The 12,138-nt window shown below is 46.0% G+C and overlaps 1 protein-coding gene across 4 annotated transcripts in view; it reads left to right on the top strand.

Moving 5' to 3' along the window:
• The first annotated feature begins 5,898 nt into the window (after positions 1–5,898).
• Positions 5,899–12,138, top strand: part of P4HA2 (prolyl 4-hydroxylase subunit alpha 2) — a 54,917-nt gene continuing 48,677 nt past the window's right edge. For 2 of the 4 annotated variants that reach the window (XR_010589893.1, XM_005297897.4), the window contains exons 1-2: positions 5,989–6,127; positions 6,367–6,423. The gene's annotated coding sequence lies outside the window, so the exon portion shown is untranslated. The other 2 variants (XM_005297896.4, XM_065554988.1) reach the window with 2 other exon arrangements.

A 12,138-nucleotide genomic window follows, 5' to 3' on the forward strand; every position in this document is an offset into this window, starting at 1 on the left:
CCGAGTGATTTTCAGAGCACCTGTTTACTTCCAGCCAAGTTCTCAGAGTAGCCCAGATGCTCCAAGAGGGCAGAGCCTTGATGTGATTAGTGGGATATATGATCAATCATTGTTTTAAAAACACTCAGAGATTCATTCCTCACCCCCACCCCCTGCTCAGCCAGCTGCTCCTGGCTTAACATATTGTGGTCATAGCAGATATATGACCAATTAAGGAGGCACAAATTAAGCCATTCAGGCATTAGCCAATCAATGGTTGTGCTGCACACCACATCTGAGAACATGACTCTGGATTAATTTACTAATAATGCAAACACCCAGGAGATGTAGTAAAGACCAAGTAGTTGTTAAGAGGCTTGTGAGACAGGGCACAGCCAAACAAGGTCCTGGGGTAAGTGTAGGTGGGAGGGATGTGGGGAGTAGCATGCATCTTGGGTTTGGCAATTCATAGAGGAGCTATGCAGCCACTTGCTGCAGCACAATGACAGACCGTAGAGTGGTATACAATGAGGCATCAGAGGAGCCGGAGAGAAAGTCTGGCCCTTGTTCAGAGATGGAGAAGACACACCATCCAAACAGGATCTAGGAACCAAGCAGGAACTTCCTTGATCTCACAGGGGTACAGGAAATCCAAAGGCAGAGGCTTGGCCTGGAATCCATCACTCATCTCTGTGAGGAGCTGAAAAGGGACCTGTCTGACAGGAATTGTGTCAGGCAAAGTCCCTACTGCCATGGTTATATTAGCTGCTGTGTCCTTTCAGAGGACCAAAGGGGACGGTATTTGAATAAGCCAATCTACTGCCTCCTATTGCCTTGAGGGCTTCCTCAGCACAGCAGAGAGGGCTCAATATATCTCTCTGGACATGGACTGAAACAAGCTGTTAACAATAATGTAGGACCTCAAGGAAAGAGCCCACTTCCCTTCCATGACAGGAATACCTAATGGGATACATGTGACTCTGAGGGCTCCTGGAGCTGACAGAAATAGGAAGCACAGACTGCATAGACATGATGTGCATTGACCCTACAATGGTATTTGCAGTTGTAGTGGGAGTGTTGAGCAGAGCTCCCTGCAAGTGGCCTCCCTGCTCGTTGTGGTGCTTTCCTGTGCCTCTGTAACTAGAGCGGAGTGTTCTCACCCGCTGCCTGTGACACAGACAGCAGCATCCCCTGTGTTCCCCCATTTACAGATCACAGAGCTGAACCTCCTGTACTGGGGGTTACCGTATTCCCTGGGCCAGAGTGGTTTTCAGTCCTCAGGCCTGCCCAGGAAAATGAACTTTCCTGATGGGCCCTTCTGGTTTTATAGGTAATATTTCATGTAAGGGTGTGTGTATGCTGCAGTAGGTTCTTATCCAGGGTGCATCGCTTCTCGGCTCTCTGTGAGCTGAGGGGTGAAAACATTTCCTCTTGTGCCTCACCACAGCTGGAATGAGGATGAAATGAAGGTTTGGCCTTACCCAGCCAAGAACACTTTTCATTTGATGTCTTATGTTTCCTGGGTGTCTGTGAGTTCTTCCTATTGCTCAGTGGTCATCAGATAGACTCTGCACGGCTTCCTGAGGAGCACTCAAGGATCAGAGCAGCAGAGGGATGCTGGCATTTGGCAAGAAGGGGCTACAATAGCCGCTGGGTGCCATAGCCTCCAGTGATGTCGGGCTTCTGAAAAACACCAGTGGCTGAGCACAAAGCTACAGCCAGAGCATCCAGGCTGGCTGTGTGCTTAGAGCAGGAGATTAATTTTTAATGCTCCATTAGCACCCACCCTCACCTCTGGAAATTTCCCAGTTATTCCATTCATCGAGAAATGAATCATATTCCCTGTAGCATGGCCAAATCTCCCCCTTGTAAATCCACCTACAAGACCCTAAAGGATTAATATTAATTAGCTGTCACCTCAACAGACATCGTCTTCCCAGATGCAGTGCAGTACAGTACAATCTTTTAGCTACAGTATTTGTTGTAAAGAATCTGGCCAGGTTTTTGTCTGAGCCTCTGAACTGCACAAAGATTATGTTGGGCATGCTTTTCTTTTTGGCTTCAGTTTCTGATGATCTTCTCAGATGTGTGTGTGTGTGTGATTTTTTTTTCCCCTTCCATTCACAAGAAACAAGAGAAGAGCCATAGACATGCAGTTAAACACAGAAATACATTTTGCACAGGAGACACTTTATGGATGTAAATTATAAACTGGTGTAATCCTGGTTCCATTGAAATCAGTAGGAGTTTTGCTATTGACTTGAATGGGACCAGCATTCCCCCCCATCTCTTTAGCCTTCAGTCACCTATGGTATTGTTTTATGATAAATACCATGATAATGATATTAGGATAATATTATGTATTATTGGATGGTTTTAATATTTCTTCTGTTAAGCTTCCAGGCAAAAGCTTAACAGAGGCGATCCAAAAATACTTCTGTCTGTGGAGTTAGCAACAGAGTTATCTCTGTGACGTGTTTTGATGGACAGCTCAGCTCTTAGAGAAAGTAATGGCTTAAATGCTGGCTAACCATGGCTTTACGTCCAAAGTGAATAGACTGTGAGGATGCAGGGGGCATGAGCGAGGGGAAACCCCAAACTAAAGAGGGCCAAACTGGCTCTGGGTAAACACATTTGAAGGTTGTGGTCGTGCTGGGTCTAGGCTGAGTGGGGTGTAGGTGGCTGGAGACCACCTACCCAGCTATGTAGTGAGCATTCTGAAATGTACTGATGAGTTCAGTCTAGTTCCCACTGGACATTGTTCCTACAACAAAAACCACCACAGCAATTATACCCCTGGCAGCAGTCTTGCTAGGGAAGCTCTGGATTGTACTGGTGTATTAGATCAATTTGAAGAACAGAGATATTTGCAAGCCAAATCCTTTGATATGATCTTTTAGAGCTTTTGTGATAATAGCAGCACCCAATAATTATGTCAGGAATCAGATCTAATTTACCTTATAAAATTATTTTCCCTTCTCCATTTGAATCTGCTCTCTCTTCTGGGTTTACACGGAGACATTGGCTCTCTTGGGCATCACAAGTACCAGAAATCTCATGCTTGCCTACAATTCCATTTTCTCTTTACAGTTCACTTTTAACTAGAGGTGGATCCAAAACTAGGACACAGAATCCAAACCATTCACAAACATGAGGAAGATCAGATCTAGGTCCAGATTTCAACTTCACTGCTCAGGTTTACTTTTATGATGGGCCAGTTCGGAACTCCAAATCCCAATACTCTTGTGAAGAGGGCTTGGGTTTGGATCTGAAGTTCAGGAACTTGGATCAAAGCTTCACACCTGACCCATTTTTTTTCTATTAACATTACAAAGTTTAATAGTGTGACTCTCCAATTCTTAATTATTATTATAATATATTCAGACATTAAGGCCCCAATCCATCAAACTCTTAACCATAGGCTTAATTATAAGCATGTGAGTAGTCCCATTGAAATCAATGTAACTGCTCAAGTGCTTGGAGTTAAGCACATGTTTAATACTCTGCTGAATTAGGGCCTTTAGAAAAAATGAAATAAAATATCATTGTCACGCTTTCAGGGGAACTGCACTTGTATTTCCCCTCTGAAGTTTACTCCCAGAGTGCTCAGTCAGGTCTTGCGAGACTTGTCTCTGGGTAGGGACCCTTGTCCCACTTCTTTCTGATTGGGTGTTTTAAGGCTGCATAGCCCCCTGCCTTACAATGGAATATCCCCTGCAAGCCAGTTATAGGTCAGCTCCTGTGCATTGCTTTCTCTCTGAAGACTATGAACAGTATATTATCAGCAGTTACACATTACCACACAGCTATTTCGAAGCACACTTATTCATAGGGCAAAAGCATTATAGAGAAAACATTTTTAAAAAAAGTTCCCTCATGCTTGCTAAAAGCTTACCAGAGGTCACTTCTAACACCAACATAGGGCTCTGGTAGGTGTCGGGCTTTCCAGCTCTTCAGCAAGAGTTGGGATCCTCCTCAGATCTGCAGTTCTGCCAGTTTGCTGAATCAAAAGGAAAACCACCATCAGTCTGCTTAAACTCAGTATTTCATACCAAAATCCCTTTTTTTGTCTGTTGGTCTCTGTAACACCTAGTTTGAACCAGTCTATGTGAACCACCCCAAGTAGTGGTACCTCTTCAGGGTGGTTTACAGTTTCTTTGACTTGCCTTAATCATCCCCTATACACACAGTTTTTAATTCCTGGAACAGCTGTAGTCACTCTTCCCCAGAAGCAGAACACAATCATACATACATACGTTCAGAGAAGGGCTACTAGGATGATCTGAGGAATGGAAAACCTGTCTTATGAAAGGAGACTCAAAGAGCTTGGCTTGTTTAGCCTAACCAAAAGAAGGCTGAGGGGAGATACAATTGCCTCTATAAATATATCAGAGGGATAAATACCAGGGAGGGAGAGGAATTATTTAAGCTCAGTACCAATGTGGACACAAGAACAAATGGATATAAACTGTCCATCAAGAAGTTTAGACTTGAAATTAGACGAAGGTTTCTAACCATCAGAGGAGTGAAGTTCTGGAACAGCCTTCCAAGGGGAGTAGTGGGGGCAAAAGACATATCTGGCTTCAAGACTAAGCTTGATAAGTTTATGGAGGGGATGGTATAATGGGATAGCCTAATTTTGGCAATTAATTGATCTTTGACTATTAGCGGTAAATATGCCCAATGGCTTGTGATGGGATGTTAGATGGGGTGGGATCTGAGTTACTACAGAGAATTCTTTCCTGGGTGTCTGGCTGGTGAGTCTTGCCCACATGCTCAGGGTTTAGCTGATCGCCATATTTGGGGTCGGGAAGGAATTTTCCTCCACGGCAGATTGGCAGAGGCCCTGGGGGTTTTTCGCCTTCCTCTGCAGCGTGGGGCATGCAGGGCCGGCTTTAGGACCTGCGGGGCCCGATTCTGCGGTCCGGGTATTCGGTGGCACTTTGGCGACAGGGGGTCCGCTCCGCATTTTCCGCGGCACTGAAGGACCCCCCGCCGCCGAAATGCCGCCGAAGACCCCAGTGCGCCCCCCCCCGCCAAAATGCTGCCGAAGACCCTGGAGCGCCCCCCCCCCCCCCCCGCAGCCGAAATGCCACCGGAGCAGACCGCCACCAGGTGAGCCTAAGGCGTGGGGCCCTCTTACCCGTGGGGCCTGATTCCAGGGAATCGGGGGAATCGGCCTAAAGCCGGCCCTGGGGGCATGGGTCATTAGCTAGAAGATTCTCTGCATCTTGAAGTCTTTAAACCATGATTTGAGGACTTCAATGGCTCAGACACAGGTTTGTTACAGGAGTGGGTGGGTGAGATTCTGTGGCCTGCATTGTGCAGGAGGTCAGACTAGATGCTCATAATGGTCCCTTCTGACCTTAAAGTCTATGATAAATCATTCATAAATTTTAATATAATGGTCCTCAAAGATAGTGCATGGGGTTGCAATGTCTGTCACAATAAGGCCAAGATAACAACTCAGATGTGGACAAATTGGAGAAAGACCAAAGCAGAGCAACAAAAAAGATAAACTGATCAGAAAATATGATCTATGAGGAAAGGTTAAAAAAAACAAACCAAGTTTGGAAGAGGAACAGAGGGTCCTGTGGCACCTTTAAGACTAACAGAAGTATTGGGAGCATAAGCTTTCGTGGGTAAGAACCTCACTTCTTCAGATGCAAGACTTCAGATGCAAGAAGTGAGGTTCTTACCCACGAAAGCTTATGCTCCCAATACTTCTGTTAGTCTTTAAGGTGCCACAGGACCCTCTGTTGCTTTTTTCAGATTCAGACTAACACGGCTACCCCTCTGATACTTGAAGTTTGGAAGAGAAAACCCAGTTTTGTGAAAAGAAAAGGGAAGGGGGACCTGATAATAGCCTTCAAATATGTTAAAGGGTGTTACTAAGACCATGGTGAGCAATTGTTCTCCATGTCCCCTGAAGGTAGGACAAGAACTCCTCCCCCGCCGGCCCCCACCAGCCGGCTCGCGTCTCCTCGCGGTTGCGGGGCTGCAGCTATTCCAAGCATTACGGTCCCGTCTGGAGGCTGTGCAGGGAGAGGAGGGGAGCAGCCAGTGCCTGGGCAGGAGGCGGAGCGGGGGCTGCCGCCGGAGGTGCCGCGGCTGTTCTGGAAGGCAGGGCGCGGGCGGCGTGTGGCTGGTGAGCCGGGGGCGCTGGGCACCGGGCTCCAGGCAGAAGGGGAGGCCGGGGCTGTTGCTAACTTTCGGGGTGCGGGGCCGGCCGCCCTCCGGGCGTAGCAGGAGGAACGTGGAGCCACCGGCGAGATCCGGTGGGAAAGCGGCGCAAGGGGGGAGCCCCCAGGGAGCCGCGGGGGGAATCCGGCCTCGCCCGGGGACGGGGCTGCCCCGTGCAAAGTCCTCTCTGCTTTGTGTTTGTAGGGGCATTGGCCGCGCAGTGACCCGAGAGGAGACACCCCCGCTAGCAGCCTCCAGCAGGTAAATCCGTTCGCACCGTGGGAGGGAGTGGGGAGACCAAGAGGGGTGGAGGACTTGAAGGGTGGAGACCCCTGGCCCTGTCGCCCAGCTCGCTGGGTGTTGACCCTTGCCTAGGAAGGGGGATGTGTGTGTGTGGGGGGGAGAGTGGAACTCCCTGGGCAGGACCCCCAGGGGCAGGCTGGGGTGGGAGTTGAAAACTAGAGACCCCTCTCAGGGTACCTGCCCCATGGAGGTGTCAGGGTGAGGAGGGTAGACGAGAAGTGTCTCCTTGTATCCTTGTACTCCCCAGTCTGAACCCCCCCCCCCCCCCCCCGCCTTCCCCCATTAGGCCTGGTTCCTTTCCTCCTCCTAGGGAAAATTCAGGAAAGGAGACTTGTGCCAGCTCCTGTGGATGGGACTGACACACCAGCGAGCAGTCAGCACGTCTGCACTGCGCTTGAGGCGTGTTGGGACATAGGAATTATCACACCGGCTTAGACCAGGGTCCGTCTAGTCCATTATCCTGTCTCTGACAGTGGCCAGAACCCGATGCTTCAAAAGAAGTAGCCCCTAATAATTAGAGATTGAGGTTAAGCCTTGAAGCCTGCAGTTTTGTATTCCTTCCTAAATTTTGTTTATCTCTGGCTATTCTTGTTATCCTTGTAACTGTCTAGGCCCTCTTTGATTGTTAGTAAGTTCATGGCTTCGGTGACGTCCTGTGGCAGTGAATTCCACAGTCTAATTATGGGTTAAGTGAAGAAGGATTTCCTCTTAGCAAATTCCAAATTGATACCTTTTAATTTCATTGGCAGTCCCCTGGCTCTTGTGAGGTAGCAGATAGATGAACAAGAGGTCCCAGTCTTCCTTCTCTAGACCATTCATTATTTTGTATACTTAGATCATGTCCCATTGTCTTTCTAAAAGGTAACCATCCAAATCTCTTCAATTTCTCTTCATAGAAGAGTTATTATTGCTTTTACTTGCATCCCTTCTCTCTGTAATACCTTTTTGAGATGGGGTGCCCACTACTGCATGCCATATTCCAGATGAGGTTGCACTTTGTATATATACATTTCATAATGGCATGATTTAGGAATGGTCAAGATAATACTGCTACAAGTGCAGGGGACTGGACTAGATGACCTCTTGAAGTCCTTTCCAGTTCTATGATTCTGTGATCACATTTGTGTATTATTCTCCATCCCCGTCCTTATGCCTTAGGAGTTTTCTCTGGGGTTGATGGATGGAATTTTCCAGAGCCTGTCCTACAGCAGGCAGTTTGGAGCCAGTCTCATGTCTGGGCCCAGGGGGCAGTGGCCTGCAGTTGCTTCCTTGAAGGATTTCTTATGGATGGGGTAGAAACAGGTGTCCAAAGAAAAAAGATGGGGAGCCAGCTGCATTGCTGCCAACTTTCTGTAAAAAAAAAAAATTAGGGTGACCTGTAAATCCCTTAGTGTGTTGAAGAGTCCTGTTGTCTGACATTCAGTCTAGCGAAGGTGATAACATGAAGGGATAGCATGAAGCAATGTCTGGAATTTTCAAAAAATTACATATTTTTCCAGTGAGTTATTAATCATTGGAACAGCTTCATAAAGGATGTGGTAAATTCTCCATCACTTGGAGTCTTTAAATCATGACTGCCTGTCTTTCTGAAAGGTATACTCTAGTTCATCTACCAGCTGTTCGTCTCACTAAGGAACTGGTGGGTTAATGTCTGAGCAGTGTTAAATAGGATGGTCATAATAGTACCTTCTGGTCTTTAAAGTCTGTCACCCCCGTATGCCCTAAGCCAGGATGATTTTCAGGTTAGCTAGAAACAGACAAACTACTATTAAATCACAGATTCAAAATATCATTCAAAACAAATGTCCTATAAAACACCCCCACCACCATAAAGTGCGGGGCCTGATTCTCCCATGCTTGACACTCTGTGTCACCGCTTACACCTATGCAAAAACAGTGGGAGACATTTCCAGATCAGAAGAGTAGCACTTTGCACAAGTATCATTGACACAAAGTGGCAGGCAGTGCCAATCCGAGACGTCCTTTCTTTCTTGGGTGATGTCCACATACAAGCGTGCACTAGCTTAGTTAAACTGGTGCAAGCCCCTGTGTGGGCACTCTTATTTTAGTTTCGCCTAAACCAGTTCCTAGTTATAAGTTAAATAGAAATAAATCTGGCTTGAACAAAAATAAGTGTCCATACAGGGGTTTGCACTTGCTTTAACTAAATCTGTTTAAGTTAAACTGGTTCAAATTGTGTGTGTAGACAAGACATCAGATTTGTCCTCTCCCTATTTATTTTTGCCTTCAATGGTTTTATTCTCTTCTCCTTACCTCTCCCTGCTCTGTTCTCTCTCTCTTTCACTCTCCTTTTCTATCCCTTCTGAGCCCTCCTGTTTGTGACATCTACCATTAGTTTCTTCTTCACTTCTCTTTCTCCCTGGTTTGGAAGCCAGCCCAAGGGTCCAGCTCACTCTCTTGTCTGTAAGCCTCCGTGCTCCCCATGCTGTGCTGCCAGAGTGAGAGATGAATGGAAGTTCCTGAGCTGGAACTCCACTTGTGTAAGAAAGCAGGGGCAGTTGGCAGAGCCTTCTCTGTGAGGGCCCCTCAGTTTTGGAACCTGCTCTGAAATGGTCCTCCTTTATCAACCTCCGGGGCTGTGAGGCCCATTCGTTTCCCAGGCCTAAGAGCGTTTGAGAGCACTCTGGTAGGAGTCGATAAAGATAATCCAGCAGCTGAAAAATGTTTATTATATATGTTAGTAATTGGGTGGAGGGAGCCCCTGGAATAGTTTACTTGTAGTCCTGTATTATTGAAATGTGCTAGGAGGGTCTACACCTAAATTGTATAACTGCGGGTGCTGAGATGGTTTAGAGTGCACCCTCCAAATGGAAGGTGTCACCCTTCAAATGGAAGTTAGTTGCCAGCTCAGCATCTGGCCATAGGGGGAACTGTCCACCCAAATACCCCCACATTCCAAAGGGGGAGGGCAGAGAGGAGTATCACACCCATTCTGAACACTGAACCACGGCAAAGATCTCTGCAACGTGAGTTAAAGGAGTAACTCTGCTAACTCTGGTTGCAGTAGTAGGCTATCTTCTGTTTGGAATAGTGTGTAGAAAATGTTTGAGCAGTGGAAGATGAAAAGCTGTCTGCCGTCCAGGCCTAGAAACAATGATGTGCTCCCCCAGCTGCTGCTGTGAGCAATGGTATCAGTAAGAGGCAAATCAGATAGCCTGAATATTTGGATTTCTGTATGCAGTGGCGAGTCCGTCAGTTCAGGACACCTTTTACTTGGGTTTCATATCGTTGTCAGTTAATCCCCCACATTATCAGACCTGAAGGTTCAGTACTCCAAATAGACTTTGACGCAAAGTGTTTCCCATAATAAAACTCCTGATAGCTTCACTTTATAGATGCACTGGGAGGATAGAAGTAAGCTGAAAAGGACCCCACAGGCACTAATTCCTGCAGCTGTGTGACATTGTGCAACCCAGGAAACAATCCCTCTTGTGTACACAGTGACTGCTGGCCATAGCTAGTACTTGACAAGCAGAGGTCCTGGATTGCTGTAAATCAGCATAGCACTGAAGTTTAATGGATGAAGGTCTGGCCTTTTGCTTACTCCTTAACTTCTTTAACTTTATTTTGCTGCAGCCCTGACTCAAATTCATGCATCATTGAAAATTTGGGCCTTTATTTCCCACAAATATTAAAGGAGTTAATAGTCAAGGATAACATATGGGCTATTAGTCCAAAGAATTTTCCATTTCTAGACTTGTTTACATAAGACAACTGGTACATTTATATTTGCCACACTGTTCGTGATGGCAGATTTCTAAGGAGTAAAATATAAACATGTAGATAGGTTTTATTTTCTGTGACTGCTTCTGTGTATAGGATTGTATATTTGTGGGGAAGTAGGATGCTGCCATGCCGGAATAGACTCAGACTCTGTGCTGTCCTAAAGGTGTCTGTTTCTTTATTTTGCTTTGTCCTCCTGATAACGTAGAAAGAAAAATAAATGCTTCCTGATATGTTTTAAATTAACCTTTACTGAACACTTAATGCAGTTTCAAATGAGCTTTTATTTTGAACGTTCCCAGAGAATTTGTAACTTTATCTGAGAGATTTTGATCCATTAAAATTATGGGCTATGTGCAGGAACTCAGTTACACTTCAGGATTGAAAAGACTTGGCAAGCTGCAACAGGGGTTAACAACATGTAGTTTGGTCAACAACCTCTCCACTTATGGTACAGCTTGTTTGGGGGCATTTAACACTCTACAGATGATTGTGTTGAATATGAGATGAGCTTGCTGTTATCAAAGGGGAAATGATGGGCAGGACTCCTGCTCCTAAGATTGGTGTGACTTCTCTCTCTCTCTCTCTCTCTTTTTTTTTTACTGCCAAGAATTAAATATTTTTTCACCTATGATTTAAAGGAGCGATCAGAAGTTAATCCAGATGGTGCTATTTCTTAAGGTTACATAACTAGGGATATCACAAGATCTGTTTTACACTGAAGGAAGCCCATGCAAATTTGAATAAAGACACTGTCAATATCAGTGCATGCAAACAAGCAGCATTTTTCTTCGGTCTGTTTTGAAAAACAAAGGCAAGCAAGTTACTTTATTGGTTGTTGGGCATGTAGTTTTTAATTATTTGCAGATGCACATTAGAGGCTTTGGCAAGGAAGCTGGTGATGCAGGCATGTGGAGACGAGTGTGATGCCTTCGATGCAAAGGACGTGTCAGCCAGAAAATGGTTATCTAGGGGTTGGGTGGGGGAAGGATCATCAGTGCAGAGGCAGATGACATCAAGAGCCAACAAGACCCCATTTTTGTTAACGAGAGCTGCCTGCATGCAGCTGAATGATCTCATGTTATAAACTGCCTCAATAGAGGGTTCTAAAATACAGTCTGGTGGTTAGAGTTCTGCACTGCGGTGTGATAAATCCAGACTCCATTTCCATTGCTGTGGGCAAATTTACAGTTGGCCCAGGCAAGTGTAGGTCTCTTGAGTACATCTGAATTACAGCAGTAATGAATTTGTCCTAGGCTCACCTTATAGCCTTAGGGACCACCCCCTGGATAGAGATCATAATAATAATGAGGGCTTTAGTGCTATCTAATCTATTGGCAATTAGTGCATATGATAGCAAAGTTGTAACTTAAAGAAGATGCTTAATATGATTTGCTCTAGTTTGCAAATGCTTTTCAGCTGACCTCATTAAAATCCTGCTAAGTGGAGTATTTTGTGATGGCTTTGCTTTTTGAGCTTTCTAAGCATAGTATACTCACCTCCCAACATCCTAAAATCCTAACTACGATTCAGCACAGCCCTTGGCATTTGGCTGTGTGTGGGACATTTATATTTTGTCTGTATTATCCGTTTAAAAATCATTAGTCTTGTAGCCGAATCCACCCAGATTGACAGCAGGTTGGCATTTGATGGCATCTGCTTTCGAAGCAGAGAAAGTCTATTGTCTGTTGATGGAGGAAAAATGAAATTACGTGGTGGGTTTAGTTAGGGTTACAATATTTCCACAATCAAAAAAGAGGACACTGGGGAGAGGAAGCCCTGCCCTAGCCCCGCCCCTGCCCCACCCCCATCCACTCCCTCCCATTTCCCACCCCCTGACTGCCCCCTTCAGAATCCCAACCCCCCCCCCCCCCCGCTTCTTGTCCCCTGACTGCCCCGACCCTTATCCACTCGCATGGGTGGCAGGGT

This window comes from Chrysemys picta, chromosome 8 (assembly GCF_011386835.1).
Source record: "Chrysemys picta bellii isolate R12L10 chromosome 8, ASM1138683v2, whole genome shotgun sequence".
Classification (NCBI taxonomy): Eukaryota; Metazoa; Chordata; order Testudines; family Emydidae; genus Chrysemys; species Chrysemys picta.